The 15,242-nt window shown below is 39.6% G+C and overlaps 1 long non-coding RNA gene across 2 annotated transcripts in view; it reads left to right on the top strand.

Annotated features, from left to right (window-relative positions):
• LOC102556878 (uncharacterized) overlaps window positions 1-15,242 on the top strand; it is a 78,588-nt gene that overhangs the window by 44,079 nt on the left and 19,267 nt on the right. The window contains exon 2 of one of the 2 annotated variants that reach the window (XR_015672797.1): window positions 5,654-5,893. The exons of the other annotated variant lie outside the window; for it this stretch is intronic. This is a non-coding gene — a long non-coding RNA (uncharacterized LOC102556878). The remainder of the gene's footprint in view (window positions 1-5,653; window positions 5,894-15,242) is intronic. 2 annotated transcript variants of the gene reach the window in all.

Raw genomic sequence — 15,242 nt, 5'->3', positions numbered from 1 at the left:
TCCAAGGTGCAATATCAGTGGGCATTTTGTCTTGAATCCAACTGATATCAAAGAAATAGACAATCCTGTATGTTCATAAAGCCTCCCTCTGCCTCCCCACCTCCCAATTCTGTACTATTGCATTAGGAGATTGACTAAAGAGTTTAGGGACTTAATTTGTACTCATTTTACAAGACAGAAAATCAAAGATTAGAGATAGAGTGATTTGTCTATGTATTTAAGCTCCAATTCTAAATTTTCACAAATGTCTTAGGAAGCCTGTTTCTCAGAAGGACACACCAGCTATACCCCGGGGTACCGTGGTGCCCAGGTGTTCTGGTAACCTAGAGCATTTTACTGAAACATGTGGTAGGAATTGTCTCCTGTAAATCCAGACTGTCTTCTGGGCTTGAGAGAAAGCAGTGCACTTCCTTTAAACAGAAAGTAGTTACTTTGTTTTAGTCCAAGGTAGCTCCTAGAACTGACTAGAAGATGGGAATAGCCAACACACCATGTAGTAATCCTGCCAACTAGTGGCCAAAAGAGGTATGGATAACCTACCCAAGGCAGGCTTCTGTTCTACTTCATTTTAAGAAGTTGGCTGGGTTGGAGAAAAGTGGTGGAAAAACAAGTCAATAAAGGCATTCTTTTCCCCCCATCTTTATTAAATTGGGTATTTCTTATTTACATTTCAAATGTTACTCCCTTTCCCGGTTTCCAGGCCAACATTCCCCTAACCCCACCACCTCCCCTTCTATATGGGTGTTCCCCTCCCCAACCCCCCCCATTACCACCCACTCCTCAACAATCACGTTCACTGGGGGTTCAGTCTTGGCAGGACCAAGGGCTTCCCCTTCCACTGGTGCTCTTACTAGGATATTCATTGCTACCTATGAGGTTGGAGCCCAGGGTCAGTCCATGTATAGTCTTTGGGTAGTGGCTTAGTCCCTGGAGGCTCTGGTTGGTTGGCATTGTTTTTCATATGGGGTCTTGAGCCCCTTCAGCTCTTTCAGTCCTTTCTCTGATTCCTTCATCAGGGGTCCTATTCTCAGTTCAGTGGTTTGCTGCTGGCATTTGCCTATGTATTTGTCATATTCTGGCTGTGTCTCTCAGGAGCGATCTACATCCGGTTCCTGTCAGCCTGCTCTTCTTTGCTTCATCCATTTTATTTAATTTGGTGGCTGTATATGTATGGGCCACATTTGGGAAGGCTCTGAATGGGGCGTTCTATCAGCCTCTGTACTAAAGTTTGCCTCGCTATCCCCTCCAAAGGGTGTTCTTGTTCCCCTTCTAAAGAAGGAGTGAAGCATTCACATTTTGGTCATCCTTCTTGAGTTTCATGTGTTCTGTGCATTTAGGGTAATTCAAGCATTTGAGCTAATAGCCACTTATCAGTGAGTGCATACCATGGGTGTTTTTCTGTGATTGGATTACCTCACTCAGGATGATATTTTCTAGTTCCATCAATTTGCCCATGAATTTCATAAAGTCATTGTTTTTGATAGCTGAGTAGTATACCATTGTGTAGATGTACCACATTTTCTGTATCCATTCCTCTGTTGAAGGGCATCTGGGTCCTTTCCAGCTTCCGGCTATTATAAATAAGGCTTCTATGAACATAGTGGAGCATGTGTCTTTGTAATATGTTGGAGCATCTTATGGATATATGCCCAAGAGAGATATAGCTGGGTCCTCAGGTAGTTCAATGTCCAATTTTCTGAGGAACCTCCAGACTGATTTCCAGAATGGTTGTACCAGTCTGCAATCCCACCAACAATGGAAGAGTGTTCCTCTTTCTCCACATCCTCGCCAGCATCTCCTGTAAACTGAGTTTTTGATATTAGCTATTCTGACTGGTGTGAGGTGGAATCTCAGGGTTGTTTTGACTTGCATTTCTCTTATGACTAAAGATGTTGAACATTTCTTTAGGTGTTTCTCAGCCATTCGACATTCCTCAGCTGTGAATTCTTTGTTTAGTTCTGAACACCATTTTTTTTTCACAGTTTTAGATTTTTATTTTCAGACAAAGTAAGCAAACAGGGGTGGTGGTGGTTACTATAGGCTAATGGAATATGCTTCCCCATAACCCTCACATGTACTGATATGATTCATTCTTGCAGAACCTACAGCCAGCCTTCATTTTGGAGTCCACTTCATTTTAGTATCTTAAGTGGCCAGGGAGCAGGCTAGGCCCTGCCTGTCTGAGCACATGGAAGGCTAGAAGCTTAAACTGGCCCTTGGTGCTCCCTGGACGAGCTCCCTGAGGCCCTTCCCGGGCCAGATGCTGGAGCACCATAGCTAGCAAGGGCTGGCTGCTTTAAGTAGCTCTGAACACCATTTTATAATAGGGTTATTTGTCTCCCTGCAGTCTAATTTCATGAGTTCTTTGTATATTTTGGATATAAGCCCTCTATTAGTTGTAGGATTGGTAAAGATCTTTTCCCAACCTGTTGGTTGCCGTTTTGTCCTAACAACAGTGTCCTTTGCCTTACAGAAGCTTTGCAGTTTTATGAGGTCCCATTTGTCGATTCTTGATCTTAGAGCATGAGCCATTGGTGTTTTGTTCAGGAAATTTTCTCCAATGCCCATGTGTTCGAGATTCTTCCTCAATTTTTCTTCTATTAGTTTGAGTGTATCTGGTTTTATGTGGAGGTTCTTGATCCACTTGGACTTAAGCTTTGTACAGAACAATAAGAATGGATTGATTTGCATTCTTCTACATGCTGACTTCTAGTTGAACCAGCACCACTTGTTGAAAATGTTGTCTTTTTTCCATTGGATGGTTTTAGTTCATTTGTTGAAGATCAAGCAACCATAGGTGTGTGGGTTCATTTCTGGGTCTTTTATTCCACTGATCTACCTGCCTGACTCTGTACCAATACCATACAGTTTTTATCACTATTGCTCTGTAATGCTGCTTGAGGTCATGGATGGTGATTCCCCCAGAAGTTCTTTTATTATTGAGTATAGTTTTCACTATCCTGGGTTTTTTGTTATTCCAAATGAATTTACAGATTGCTTTTTCTAACTCTATGAAGAATTGAGTTGGAATTTTGGTGGGAATTGCATTGAATCTGTAGATTGCTTTTGGCAAAATGACTATTTTTCCTATATTAATCCTGCCAATCCATGGGCATGGGAGATCTTTCCATCTTTTGAGGTCTTCTTCAATTTCTTTCTTCAGAGACTTGAAGTTCTTGTTATATAGATCTTTCACTTGCTTGGTTAGAGTCACGCTGAGGTGTAGTGAGCCATATTGGATTTGGGCTTGGCCGCTTTGTGACTGCATAGCTCAAGGTGGCTACTTGACTCTGGGCTGCATGGTCACAGAGGTTCAACCTTGAAATGACTTCCATACAGACAGACATGAGATTGTTGAACTAAAGCCTCTCACAGGAAGACCCTGGGAGCAATGACAGGATGTTTTAGCCTGAGCAAAACACCGGATGTCCCTGAGCAGATTCCTGAGAAGGGTTCGACCTTTTCAAAGAACATGTCCCCGGAAGACTGTTGCCTCTTTGTTATAGGAGGATATCTTGCAGTGTAGTGATTCACCTTATATCCTTGGGCACTTCCCAAACTCCCCCACCCTAAGCTTCAGTTCCCACTTCTATTCCTGCCTCAGAGCTTTAAATGCTGTACATTTCTCTCAATAAATGAGACCTTGACAACAGAACTTTGCTTGGTCTCCTTCTTCTCTCGCCCCCCATTTAGGCCTAAGGGTAGCGCCCCTTCGGGACCCTGAATAACTGGGTCCCCACTGGCCGGGACACTGAGGTATTTTATATGGGTTGGGACTATTGTGAAGGGTATCAGTATAAAATTACAATTCTGTGATTATGTTCTAGTTTTCTTCTAGTGAATGACTATCAAGAAAAATGGTATGTTCTTCAATTCCTTTATAACAAATAATACTATGTTGTACAACCTGTGTATGTTTATAATTAAACAACTTGATATAGATTAACAAAGTGTAAGCAAGCATGGTAGTTTTCTCAGCTATTTTCTCTTTCTGAGGCAGCAATTTGCAGTTGCAAAGAAAGGATTAATTATTTTTATTTATTCTTGAAATCTTAAAAAAATCTTAAAAGAATTATAAAACTAAACTTTTATTTAAAAATCAGTCTTATCTGTTTTAAAATCATCAGAATGCACATCTATTCATTAGAAGTTCTTATTAAATCATATCTGGAAGCTGAGAGCAAAATGGGAGTAAGAAATCAATCATCACCAGTAAAGCTTCAGTGAGAATCATACTGCCATTGTTCTTGTTCCCTGACCATAAAGGGTCCCTAGCTTAACTAATAACCGTGTGCCTTTCTGAACTTCAAATTATTCTCTGATGTTCTACATCAGAGCCAGTAGGAAAAACATCTTAACCTAGCTTCATTAATAATTTTATTTTTCTGAATGTTTTCTAAGGGTGGTGGTCATTGCTGACAATCCACATCTCTTAAGTTCTTTCCTAGAGTGGTGATTGAATAATTAATCTGCTTTAGCAGCAATGCTTGAAAGAGACCAAGCACCATTGTGAGTGCTAGAGATACTACTCAAAGTGAGGCTGGAAGCCCATTAGAGTTTTCCCTCAATTCTTAGAATAAGAGGGGTGTGAAGGCAGCAAGCAGAGCAGAACTCAATGACAGCATGAAGTACTCATGATATGTAGTCCTCAGGGTCATGCCTCAACAGAGATACATCCACCATGGCTGTGCTAATTGATGAGCTGCACTTCATGAGTTCTAAAGCTGTTTGTCATTATTCCTGCATGGCCCTTAGTACTCCTGGGCTACTTAAGAATTTGTCTTAAGGTTTTGTGGGTGTGTTGGTGTCCCTATTCCTCCATTGGAAGTCTTGCATGATTACAAGAGGGGGTCATTTCAGGTTCATATCCTCTATTGCTAGGAATCTTAGGTAAGGTCACCATCATATGTCCCTGGGTGCTTCTCTTGCCCTAGGTTTCTGGTTCCCCCTCCTCCCTGCCCATCCCAATTCTCTCTCCGTCCATCCTTCCCACACTTGGTCCTTTCTGTTCTCCTCCCTAATCCCTCTCCCAGTTCCTTCCTACCATCCACCCTAGTCTCTATTTTATTTCTCTTTCTCAGTGAGATTCAAGCATCCTCCCTTAGGTCCTCCTTGTTACTTAGCTACTTAAGATCTGAGGATTGTTGCATGCTTTTCCTGTACTTTATAGCTGACATCCACTTTTAAATGAGTGCATACTATTTTTGGGTCTGTGTTACCTCACTCAGGATAGAATTTTCTAGTTCTACCCATTTGTCTGAAAATTTCACGATATCCTTGTTTTCAATAACCACATAATACTCCATTGTGTAAATGTACTACATTTTTGTTATGCATTCTTAAGTTGAGGGACATCTGGGTTGTTTCCAGTTACTGGCTATTATGAATAAAGCTGCTATGAACATAGTTGAGCAAGTGTCCTTGTGGTATGGTGGAGCATCTTTTGGGTATATGCCCAGGAGTGGTATAACTGGGTCTTGAGATAGAACTATTCTCAATTTCCCACAATTTGTCCTGCCTACAATATGTGCAAAGTTAAAGATGGAGCAGAAATTGAGGGAATGGCCAACCAATGACTGGTCCAACTTGAGACCCATGGCCTGAGACAGAGCCCACCCTGGACACTATTAATAATATTCTCCTATACTTGCAGACAGAAACCTAGAATAACTGTTCTCTGAGAGACTTCACCTATCATCTGATGAAAACAGATGCAGAGACCAACAGCCAAATATTAGGCAGAGCTTTGGCAATCTTATGGAAGAGTGAGGAAGAATGATTGGAGAAGCCAGAGGGATCAAGGAAAGCACAAGAAAAACTACAGAATCAACTAGCCTGGGTCCATAGAGGCTGACAGAGACTGAACTATCAACCATGCATCTTCTGGACCTAGGTACCTATGTATATGTAACACATGTCAAGCTTGTTCTTTATAAGGGACTAGTAACAACTGGAGCAGGGACTGTCTCTGACTCTGTTGCCTGCCTTTGGATCCTTTCCCCCTAACTGGGCTGCCTTGTCTAGGCTCAACAGAAGAGTATGTACCTAATCCTACTGTTACTTGATATGCCAAGGTGGGTTGATATCCTTGGAAGGCCTCCCTTTTCTCAGGAGAAAGGGAGAGGGTGATAAGGGGAGGTGAGGTGACAGGGAGGGACTGAGAGGAGAGAACAAAGGGGAAGCTGCCATTGGAATGTAAAGTAAGTAAGTAAGTAAATAAATAATAAAAAAGAAGTTATCTCAAGCAACAGAATAGGTGAGGGGATTACAAGAGAGAATGTTTGTTTTTAGTTGTCACTAGTTTAGGCCTAGGCAAATAAAAGGTGTATACTTGTGTTTGTATTTTCTCTTGTGGGACTTGGTGCCCCCAGTGGAGCCTCACATTTAGTCATATTGATGATGTCCTCAATTTTGGTTTGTTTTGTTCTTCCTATTTTTCTTTTATTGAAATAGATTTTTCCCATATAATGTAATCTGATTATGGATTCCCTTCTAACTCTTCCAAAATCCTTTCCATCTACTCTCCCATCCAAATCACCTAATTTTCTTTCTCTCCTTAGCAAACAAACAAACATCTAAATAATAAAATCAAATAAAACAATAACAAACTGGAATAGGACAAAACAAACAGAAAAAAAGAGGCAAAGAAAAACACAAGAAACACATGCAGATGCATACACACACACATATACCAGGGTTTTATGTGTTCCATAATGATTTTTCAAGAACAGAAGTTCTGGCTGATAGGCATAGTTTTTGTTATGTCTCCCCATAGTGTGATCAAAATACCAGACAGAAACAACTTAACAGAAAGTTTTGACACTACCATTCCACCATGGCAAAGAAAACAGAGTAGTTTACATTGTGGATGCAAGAGAACAGACAAGACAGAGCCCAAGAACATTTGCCCAGTAAGCTAATTTCTCTAACTTGGCCCCACTTTCTACTTTTCACCATCTTTTCAACATGCCATTATCATATTATGAATTCATCAAAGCATTAATTTGTCGACCAAGTCACAGCCTTTAGAAGCCAAGCTTCCCATAGGCCCAATAGCTAATAATCAAAAGCTCACGGTGTGTGTGTGTGTGTGTGTGTGTGTGTGTGTTTTACTTTAAACACAAGTCACAACAAGGAAATAACAAGTGGTTTTTTCCACTGTATGAGATAGTTCTTCTAAATTCCTAATACCCAGAGGAATCTTTCTCAAAAGGGAATAGCTGAGATTAATTCAACCCATAGCATGAAATGTAGACACAAAGACAAAAATCTGACTGCTGTATCAACCAAACCCAAAGTATATCACATAGACTTTCTAGATAATTCTCAAAAAGTGAACAAAACTGATTATGTACATTTCTTACACTTCTTTTGTCCTATCAGTACATGAGTGTATAATCACTTCATTTGATTACCACCCACAATATAGAACTTTGTCAGTGGCCAAAGCAAGAAACCTACCTCACCACAAAGCTTTACTTTTATTAAATATATACCATATCTAGTCCATTATAACTAAAATTTATTTTATCTCTATTTCTAATCTAATTTAGAAATCTAATATATTTCTAAAAATATGTCACATTTACCCATAAAAGATGGTTATATTTTGTTTTTGTTATCCAATATACACTATCCTTTTGGTGGGAGTAGTACCTGCCCTAGGGGAATACATAACCTCCTCATACTCAACATTGAACTTGCTCTGGATAGAACTCTGCCATTAGAGTCCAGTTTATTCATTAATTACATATTGTGAGTATTCACCAGAGAAGACTTCTCAAATTTTAAACCAATAGAAAGTCTTTATTAGAGACTTTCCTCTTCTATTGTATTAGGCGCTATGATGTTAGTCTGAAGTTGCTGGGAAGTACCATGTAAAACCTGGTAATCTAATGTACATTGTTGGCATTTAGTCTAGGCGCTGCCCCACAGGTACCTGGCAACAGCCAGGTGTGTCTGACTCACTATAAAAAGGGCTGCTTGGCCCCTCCTCGCTTTCTTGCTCTCTTGCTCTTGCTCTGTCCTCTTGCTCCTGCTTCCTCTCTCCATTCCCCTCCAAACTCTCTCTTCACATGCTTATGGCCGGCCTCTACTTCTCTGCTCTCTCTTTCTGCTTTTCTGTCTCTACTCCCCCAACTCTCCTCCCCATGCCCTGACTAAACTCTATTCTATACTATAGACTATAGTGAGGTTGATCCCTCAGCAGGAAGGGATGCCTCAGCATGGGCCTGCAGAGGCACCCCCTCCCCCCACATCTTACTGCACCTCCATCAAGCATATCTGTTTTCTCTTTATTTTATAAAATCCAACATAGATGAAGTAGAGTTGTGCAGTGGATCCTGGACAGCACATCTCACATCTGAAGGAGGACACTGACAGGTTTTATAGCTACATTAGCCAGTAAGTTACTTTTTGTTTTAAGTTAAATTGAGTGGGGATTTTCAACCACTTTCAACTAAAAAAGAGACAAATGCGACTTTATTTCTGAACTTGGTTTTATTCTGAAAGTCTTAATTTGACTCACCATTGGCATTATTGTGGTAAATGATACCATTGTGCAGCAGCTTAATGTCAACAAAAGCTCCAGGAGTTAATTCTATAGCTTAATTTTCCACAGTCCTTGTTTATAATCTAATATTGTATTTCAATGTTTTTCTTCAAGACAGAGTCTCAGCATGCAGCACACCCAGGAGTGGCCTGAGTTCATGATTCTTTTGTCTCAGTTTCCTAAGTGCTGGAATTAAAGACCTGTGTTACCACACTGGCTCAAAATATTTATGATTTCATTCTGATGCAAAGTCTGAAATCTATGACAACATTCAAAGACTGGATAGATTTAGGTATTTTTTAATTTAGAATTTTTATACAATATATCTTGATCACATTCTCCACCCAATATTTCCAGATCCCTCCCCTCCTCTCTACCTACTCAGTTTCACATGTTTCACTCTGTCTGTCTGTCTATCTATCTATCTATCTATCTATCTATCTATCTATCTATCTATCTATCTATCTATCTCTATCATCTATTTATTTATTTAAAAATAATAATAAAAGTAAAACAAAGCAAAGGTTAAAACAATTAAAACAAAATAAAAACTAAAGTAAAAAAATACCAAACCCAAACAAAAAAATGCTCAAAAATGATCAAAACAAAACATGGAATCTATTTTTATGTTGGCCAACTATTCCAAAAAACATTTTGCTATACCAATAGATCAGAACATTACTCAAGCCTTATTAGAAGTAGATGGTAATTAACAACAACAACAACAACAACAACAACAACAACCCACACACAATTGGACAATGTGCAGAAAGTGAGAAACTTTGATACATTCTGCTCTAAAATGGAATGTCTTTATCAAACTCTTTGCCTCAGAGTTTAGGGATATATGTGGTAGAGGAGATAGAAGGACTGTTAAGAGTCATATGTAGTAAATGACTCTAATAAAATCTTGTTTTCTAGACATAGCAAGACTGATACACATAAGAACTCTGTGAAACACACACACACACACACACACACACACACACACACACACACACACACACACACACACACACAAAAGACCTTTTCAAGTTCAAACTAGACAAAATCCCAGTACTGAGAAGGGAAAGTAGACACAAAGTCTCACCCTAAACCAAGAAGCTATTTGCAATTGATATCTGCTGGCAAAGAGAATATCAGTTTTCTCCAGGGCAATGTCACTGAACAGTTTTTTTAGTTCACCTTCCTGTCTACTGTAAAGAATACACTGTAAAGAGAATAATTAGCTGACAGCCATGATACTGCTTGTTGCCCATGGTAACTGATCATACTGTAGCTATTGCAGCTACATCTCTTCTACTCCTCCCTTCTTCCTTCTCTCTTCTCTCCTTTCTCTTTCTTTCTCTTCTCCCCTCTCCCTCTGTTCCTATGTGTCCCTGGCCAGCCTCTTTCTTTTTCATTCTGTCCTTCTCTGCCTCCACCCCCAACTTCTCTGCCTCAGACCCCTTTTTCAGGTCTCTGATCCATTCCCCTAAAATAAATTTTCTTTTTTTTAAAATTGAGTATCTTATTTATTTACATTTCAAATGTTATCCCCTTTCCTGGTTTCCCCTCTGGAAAACCCTATCCCATCTCTCTTTCCCCTGCTTTTATGAGGGTGCTCCCCCACCCACTCATTCCTTCCTCACCCCTTGGTATCCCCCTGCACTGGGGAAAAGAGCCTTCAACAGGACCAAGGGACTCTCCTTCCATTGATGCCAGGTTAGACCATTCTCTCCATTCTACATATGCAGCTGGAGCCATGGGTTCCTCCATGTGTACTCTTTGGTTGGTGATTTAGTCTCTGGGAGCTCTGGGGGTCTGGTTGGTTGATATTGTTGTCCTTTCTATTGGGTTGCAAACCCCTTTAGCTCCTTCAGTCCATTCCCTAACTCCTCCATTGGGATCCCCACGGTCAGTCCAATGGCTGGCTGTGAGCATCCTCCTCAGTATTTGTCAGACTCTGGTAGAGCCTCTCTGGAGACAACTGTATCAGGCTCTTGTCAGCAAGCACTTCTTAGCATTCAAAATAGTGTTTAGGTTTGGTGTCTGTATATGGGAGGAAACCCTGTATGGGGCAGTCTCTGGATGGCAGTCTCTGATCCATGCTATTTCCTTTAGACTGGAGTCATTCTGGGTTAGAAATTTGGAGATGAGTGAGTGACCCCATCCCCTAACTGGGGGCCTTGCCTAACCTCTGGATATGGTCTCTACAGGACGTCTCTCCCCTTTGTTGGGCATTTCAGCTAATGTTATCCCCATTAAGTCCTGGGAGCCTCTTGCTTTCTTGGCATCTGGGACTTTGTGGTGGTTACTCTCAGTTCCCCATCCCCCATTGCTACATACCTCTGTTCAATTTTCCTACCCTCTATATAAAACAAACTTTGTTATACAGGCCTGCCACACGAAATGTTTTCCCAGGGGGACACCTTGACACAGGCCCTCCAGGTACTCCCTTACTCCTGATGCTGTGGTATTTATATTTCATAGCACCTATTTCTGTGAGTAAAATTTTAATGGAACATAATCAGGTGTATTTGTTTTGTGTTGTCAGTGGCTGTTGTATGCTACTGTAGTGGTTTCAGAGCTGTGTATATGGCTCACTGCTAGAGTATTAGCCTAGCATTACCACTATCTTCAAAATGAATTTAGTAAAAGAAAAGAAAAGGAAAAGAAAGGAAGAAATAAGAAAGGCATAGACTGCAAACCTCTGCTATGAGAAAAATCTGAAATAGAGGTTAAAATACATGGAGAAAGTCTAATATTTTAGTTGTCTAAGGGGAAAAAGAACCTGACTCAATCCCCAGGACCAGAAAAAACAAAACAAATCCCAGGGTCCATTAGTCTAAATTATTTACTTTTATTCTTTTATAGGAAAGGCCTCTTCACTTATACAGTGAAATTATGTCTGCAGAATAATATTTGCAACCAGATTACACAGGGTCAGCTTTGCAGACGTACCTCAGGGACAGATCTTTGGCTACATCTGAGGAAAAGGACAAGTGTAAGAATTTTCTAGTCTCAACTAGGACAAGCAGGCAGAATAAATGATGTTGTCAACAGGCGTGGCCATTGCCTTTAGGACCCAGCTTTCTCTTCTTTGGAGATGATGCCAATTTGAATGAGATAGAGAAGAAGATGATCACATTTTCCCTTTCATCTCTGTTTTGCCTCAAGTCCTGAAGTCAGCAGCTTTTCCTCTCAACTTCCAGACTTAGCAATTATTCCTCTCTTTAATATTAATATTATGCACAGCAGGGGGAGCTTTTGAAGTCACCTGAGCTTTGACAGATGTGAATTCTACTTCTGTCATCCCCACCCCATCCCAGCCAGCTGAGACTAGCAGACTGTCATTTGTTTATCCTCTGTTTCATATTTTCTTTTTAGGCAGGATTTTGGTAATTCACTGTATTTTTACTTCTTTTCGCTTTGAGACAAGACTTTGCTGTACAGAACAGGATGGCCTCAGACCCATGGTGATTCTTCTGCTTCAGCCTCTAAAGAGCTGGGATTACAAACAAGCATCACTACTGCTGTTTATATATTTTTTAAATTTCTATATTCCAGTTCACTAAATATCTCTGCTGCTAAGTCTAATTTGTTGTTTAATTTTTTCCCTAGTTTTAGAATCTCTGGTTTGATTTTATGTGTGGCCAATTATTTTTTGTAGTATTAGAGATTAAACCTTAGGTCTGGCAGTTCTAATAATTTCCAGTGCCCTTGTCTTATTTTTGACACCTAGTTATCTACTACTTTGGAATTGATATTCCAGCACTTAGTTCCTTTGACTACTGTACTGTACACTTTATCTGACACCTTTCTTGTTGTGGTTTCTTTCCTTCTAGTTGATTTGAACTTACACTGTTTTTGAAGTTTCAAATTTCTCTAGAACATATATGACTTCTTTTCTAAGTTTATTGGAACATTCCCAGAGTTCACTCAAATTAACTTTGGCTTGATTTAAAAAGATTGATTTAAAAAAGTCGCACTCAGGCAGATTATGTCTTTGGATAATCTGGATTTTGGCTCTCAAACCATGTATGTCTGTATCAAATAATTTTATGGAGACATAAGTTTTCATTTTTATTTATATTTTGTTTAATGTAGACAGAAAAAGTCAAGAGCAGCAAGATATTCCACGAATCTTTTCATAGCAGAGATTTTTCTAGATCAGCTACTGAAGGTAATGACCTGTGGTAGTTCTAACCTTATACAGAACAGAGTTCTCTAAGGGAACTGTGTCAATAGAATGTGTGTATATTGGAAAGGAGGAGTTGCTGAAATGACTTATATAAAAGGAGCTGTATAGTCCAACAATGAGCAGAGTTCTCTAAGGGTACTGGAGTCAATAGAATGGCTTATACAACAGGAGCTGGATAGTCCACTAATGGCTGTCTACACACTTGAGAGGCTGAAACTCTACTAGCTGCTTAGTCGGTGAAGCTGGATGCCTCAATAGACTCAGTTTGGAACTGGAGGACTGTAAGATTCCTAGAAATCTGCTGATCATTAGTCCATACTGGAAGGCCAAAGAAATTGGAATCTGATGGTGTAAACAGTAGTAGGAACTGTAGACAGGCAGGTGAGCCCTGGGGTACCTGTCAGAAGGTATCACCTATTGTTAGGGGAGGGTCTTTCCTTAGAAATAGCCCCTTAGACCCACTCAGAATTGTGTTTCTTAGTTGATTTCAGCTCTTATACAGTTAACAATCGAGATGAACCATTTTAAACCTCCCATTCTGGCTTGACTTTTGGTTTGTCTGCTGTTCACAGTTAACAACCCATAAATCCTGGAATTTAGGCCAGGAGGAATCAGCAGTAAGTACTTTGAAGAAAAATAAAAAACAAAACAAACAAACAAAGAGATTTTGCCTGTAACCTTTCTCTGTACTGTGGTCCTCTAAATAAGTAGGTTCATTTCCTTTAGTTTAGTTACACATTAACACTTTTGATAAAGATTTATTTATCTTTAATCTACCTGAATGAATGTTTTACTGGTATGTGTTTACATGTACTACATGTGTGCATTGCTCACAGAGCTCAGAAAATGGCATTGAATCCCTTGGAGCTAGAATTACAAACAGTTGTGAGATGCCATGTTAGTGTTGGGAACAGAGTCCAAGTCTTTTGGAAGAGCAGCCATTGCTATTAGCAGTTGCAACATCTCTCCAGATTTAGAATTTTGATGTGGGTCTCAGGATGTTGTTTAGGGGTAGAGCTCTTGTTTGCAGACTTTAAAAAAAAATATGCTACCTTGTGCCTGGAGAGATAGCTCAGCAGTTAAGAGCACTGTCTGCTCTTCTAGGGGTCCTGAGTTCAATTCCCAACAACCATTTGGTATCTCACAACCATCTGTAATGGGATCAGATGTCCCTTTCTGGTGTGTTTGAAGACAGCTATAGTGTACTCATTAAAAAAATGATGCCTTGAAGTTTTTGTTTGTTTGTTTTTTTCTTTTTTCTTTTTTTTTTGGAGCTGGGCCCGAACCCAGGGCCTTGCACTTGCTAGGCAAGTGCTCTACCACTGAGCTAAATCCCCAACCCGTGTTTGCTTGTTTTTTATTTGCCATGTTATGACTTGATGTTTACATAACTTTATTAGCGAAAATATACATTCTTCTAAAAATACTTTTGCCTTTGCTCAGATTCCCTTAGCCTTTCCCTTTTATATAACTTCCTTCATTTTTCCTATTCTTAGTATAATCCAGCTCTGCATCTTTCGCTTGGACTATTAAAAGGATTTCCCAGGTAAAAACTCTCCCAAGTCTGTAACTCACCATGTACATTATAGCCAGAGTTGGCTTCCTGAAAATTGATTTCAGTAAAAGAAGTACACTTTGCAACTGCATATTTTTATAAGCATGAAAGGGACCTCAGAGAAAAGCATCATCAGGAATATAAGGAAAAGAAATTATTTCTTTCTCTCTCTCTCTCTCTCTCTCTCTCTCTCTCTCTCTCTCTCTCTCTCTCTCTCTCTCTCCCTCCAGGTAAGGACTGTCCCAAAGTTAGTCTATGGGTCTAACTTAGATATCAGGGAGAGAGAGGGAGTGGGGGACAGATAAGAGCTAACTAGGTAAAAATGGCTTTACTGGCAAGATGGCCTATCAGTTAAGATATAAAGTAGCAGTTATTGGTGTGAAGGCACATCAAGTGAAGCAGTCTGGTTGCAGAAATAGCGTGTACAAAAACTTTATGTTTGTAGCTTATTTGGAGAAAAGTATTTGAGTAAGGTTATAGTACATGGCACAGGACACCCTCAATAAAATATTTTGTTGTACTTTAACTTTTGTTCTAAAGAAATATATACAAACATTTCTACAGCTTTTTTCTCCGTAATCCGCCTTTGTTGAGGCAGACAATATGATGTCCAGAATATCACAGTTGCTTTATTAATCACCCAGATCAAGTCAAGATCTTTTGACATTTTTAAAAATAATTTTTGCCACCTTTTGAGTATCTTTTTTGGATAGAGAACATGGTACAGTTTTTAAGATTAGGCTCTCTTTTCTGCTTATTATGGTAGATAATGGACAGAAATGCTACACTGAAGCTTAAACAGGCAGCACTTTTGCTAAACAAGAACCAATTCAATTAAGAAACATTAAGAATATTCTATTAAGAAGCATTAGTCCAATCAGAAATTATGTACATGGAATGCTGATATTGGAGTTTAATTATATGTTGTCCCCTTCCACCTAAAAAAAAGAAAA

Source organism: Rattus norvegicus, chromosome 2 (genome assembly GCF_021556685.1).
Source record: "Rattus norvegicus strain SHRSP/BbbUtx chromosome 2, alternate assembly SHRSP_T2T, whole genome shotgun sequence".
Taxonomy (NCBI): Eukaryota; Metazoa; Chordata; class Mammalia; order Rodentia; family Muridae; genus Rattus; species Rattus norvegicus.
This window is presented reverse-complemented; position numbering and strand designations above follow the sequence as displayed.